Source organism: Notamacropus eugenii, chromosome 1 (genome assembly GCF_028372415.1).
Source record: "Notamacropus eugenii isolate mMacEug1 chromosome 1, mMacEug1.pri_v2, whole genome shotgun sequence".
In the NCBI taxonomy this organism is placed as follows: Eukaryota; Metazoa; Chordata; class Mammalia; order Diprotodontia; family Macropodidae; genus Notamacropus; species Notamacropus eugenii.
The window spans coordinates 247,595,008-247,598,814 of record NC_092872.1 but is presented as its reverse complement, the minus strand read 5'-3'; positions in this window follow the sequence as shown (position 1 = coordinate 247,598,814).

Genomic DNA, 3,807 nt, shown 5'->3' with positions numbered 1-3,807 from the left:
GTTTTTGTCTTCATTGTCTTTAGACTTTGTGGACATCCAAAATGGTCCTTGTTATAGGCTTTTGTCCTTCTACTAGTCTGCTTGTCACTGGTGCAACTTGGAGCCCATCAAGCACAGTAGCCACTGATTGTACAGCTACCACATACTACATAATTGGAGAAAAAGGAAACAATTGTGATATAATGCCTGCACTCATGGAATTTATGCTTTAGCAAATTATCAAGTTGTAAATGATAAATATATAATAACAAAAATTCAAAATCAATGTGCAATAACATAGTACAATATTAAACATAAGAATATTAGGCACAGAGGTGCAGCTTTGGATGTAGAGGTCAATGGAACAACAAATTAGATCCCATCAGGCACAGTTTCCACTGATTATGCAGCTGCCACATACTACATAATTGGACAAAAAGGAAACAATTGTGATATAATGCCTGCACCCATGGAATTTATGCTTTAGCAAATTATCAAGTGGTAAATGATATATGTATAATAACAAAAATTCAAAATCAATATGAAATAACATAGTACAAAATTAAACATAAGAATATTAAAAAGAGAGGTGCAGCTCTAGATGTAGAGATCAATGGAATAAGAATGGTCATTTATGAAAGCAGGAATTCTTAGAGGTGAATATCCAGTGTCTTCTGCACAAATAACTTCGCTAGTCTTCAGTTAAACACAGCCAAATGACAATTTTCTGTAATTAATCCTTTTGGGATGTTTTGTCCCTAAACCCCTGAATGGCTACATGCAAATTTTTTAAGGACTTGTCAGCAACATAATGATATTCTTCTTTTAATGCCAAGTCACAGTTTCTCAAGTTAATGATCCCTGACCATGTGAAAGGATACATGATTGAATTAAAATTTAGCATTTTTGTGACCAAATGTATCCTGGAATATACTGGCATTTCATATCTAAATGCAAATGCACTGATTCATAGGCAAAGTGTTATACATCTATCTTTCAAAAAACATTTTTTCTTGACAAATGAAAATATGAAAAGTACAAGGTCTTGAATGCAGAAGATTAGTAGACATTTTTGGTCTAATGAAGGGCCAAAAATGAAGAGAAATGATGATACCAACGAGAAAGGATGGAAGAAACAGAGAAGACAAAGTAGTTCAGGTATGTATTGAACAAGTGTGAAACATAGTCAATAATGTGCCTTCGAGAAAATAATATCAAAAATCAAAATAAATAAATGCATGAACTTGAAATGTTTTGCAGCAAGTCAGGACCTAAGAAGAATAATCAGAGATAGGCATACTATGAAGTTTTATCATCTACAAGAAGCAGAGAAAAGAATACATAAATGTGGTATAATGTGTAAGCAATTAGACGTGGGAGAGGATTGTTAACAGGTAAGGACAATACTACATGAATGTTACATGTTGAAACAGGAAAAATGAGTTAATAGAAGGGAAAGAACCTTATATTTGGAGATTAAAGACATAGGTTGAAATCATGTCTCTTTCACTTACTTACTATATGACCTTGGATGAGTCATTGAAATGGCACTGAGTCTCCATTTCCTTTGCTATTCAATAAGAAGGTTTGACTGGACGATCTCTAAGCTCTCTCCCACATCTTAATCTTATGGTTCTAAGAGGTATATATTATGACAGTGAATTAGATGATTAAATGTTTATTACTTGGAAAGCCTGCAAATGATTAGAGAAATAGTAAATTGTACTGAGAAATAATAACAGGGACTTCACTGGGCCAAGCTTACCAGAATGCCTTATCAGGGAAAGATTTAGATGCAGGCTCTTGGGAGAAGAAAAATGCCTGCTTCTTGAAATGAGTACCTATTAGAAAATGCAGAGAAATTGAATCAATATTCTGTTTTGTTTCAAAGTATATCGGAGTACAGATGACTTGCTCAAAGTAACACGTGCAGGTAATAGAAGATCTAGGATTTGAAAAAAAGTTCTTGGACTCTAAGTACAGGGTTAATTTCATCCCACCTTACTCTCTTCTAAGGATGACAGAATAAAAAAAATGATCTCTGAGGTTGGTACAAATAATATCCTTCCCATCTCTCCCATTTGCATAGAATTATAGATTTAGTCCTGGAAAAAACTTTAGAGGGTACTAAGCCTGAACCCCATTTTACAGAAGAGGAATTGAAGGTTCAAAGAAGCCAGGATCACATGGCTACTAATCATCAGCCACAAGTTTCAAACTCAAGTCTTTTAATCCCAAATCTTGTGGGGATTTGACTAGGACATTTACATGTAAAAGCCAAAAGCCACTACCCCTCAAAAAAAAAGAATAGATAAATTGAAATGCTTCGTAGTAAGAAAAAGTTAAGTTAATTACATTGGGTAATTAATTAAGTTAATTACATTGGGTATCCTTCAGCTAAGCTATGATGACCTATAAGATGACTGGGGAAGGTAAGATATATATGGTGTGGTTTGTGAGTGATCAGTCAAGCCAAAAATCTTAACAGATAAAGGGAATCCTAAACCCTTCCATAAGACTGAACTATCTTGGCAATGGAAATGTAGTTTCTGTAAGAGAAGAAACAGTACCTAAGTAGTCTGAGTAGGTGTTGGAGAAAATAGGCTTTTAAACTTTTAAAAATCTTTTCACAAAATTGCACACTAGACAATATTAAATGAAATTATACTCAAACTGCTAAGAATGCTTGTATAGGTCAGAATCTATTTTATTTAGAAGTAATAAAAGTTCTTGCTAAATCAGCATTTTTCTAGATATCTTCCCTGGGATGGGTGCCTGGTTTTCCAGGCCTTTTGTTTCCAAGTTTGTGTTTGGAATTCTGATTTCACTGATGTACGCTAAAGGTGGACATTTTACATTCAAGGCATAAAATCTCTTTCCACTGATAGAATTCTGGAACTTGTATGTAACTTTTAATCTTAAAGAGCAGCCTCAGATAGTGAGAGTTAAAGAGATTTGCCTGTGGTTACATAGACAGAAAATATTAGAATCAGGACATGAATCTATTTCTTTCTCATTCCAAGGCTAGTCATGTAGGACATATCACCTTATGTTTCAGGATTAACCATATGTATTATGATTATAGCCAAATTATAATTTATGTTAATAAATATGTATTTATTATATATGTTAATATATATTGTTAATGGATTACAGCCAAAAGATTGCAAGCAGTGAAGTACCAAATATTTATTTCTGTAAGGAAAATAAAATATTAAATAAGTTGTCTAAAGAACTTCCAAGATGACTGATACTTGAGCTTTTATTTGTGGACAAAAATTTTGAGCAACTGTTGTACTGGTCCAAGTTGTTTCCACGTCTGCTCCCCAAGAGTTACTTCTGCAAACCTGAGTGGAGCCTATTATCATACTCTAAGTAGGATAAAATAAAAGTGAAAAAGACAGCATGGATGATAAATGTGAAGCAACATTTCAACAGAATTGAAAGATGGAAAAATCATAGCAAAAGATGTTTAATATTTTGAATAGATAAAAGGTTAGCTAGGTTTATGGTGGACAGAGCACTGATGATGGAGACAGTAGAATCTGAGTTCAAATCTAGCCTCAAACACTTGACAGTTACTAGCTGTGTGATCATAGGCAAGTCACTTGACCAGAATTGCCTCTCTTTGTCTCTCTGTCACTCTCTGTCTGTCTCTCAGTCTGTCTCTGTCTCTATCTCTATGTGTCTCTGTTTCTCTGTCTCTCTGTCTCTGTATCTCTCTCTCTCTCTTCCTCTCTCTCTCTCTATCTATCTATCTTTCTGTTTATATGTAATAATTGTGAGATCACTTAGATTATTCCTATAGGTTGTCCATAAATTGATTTT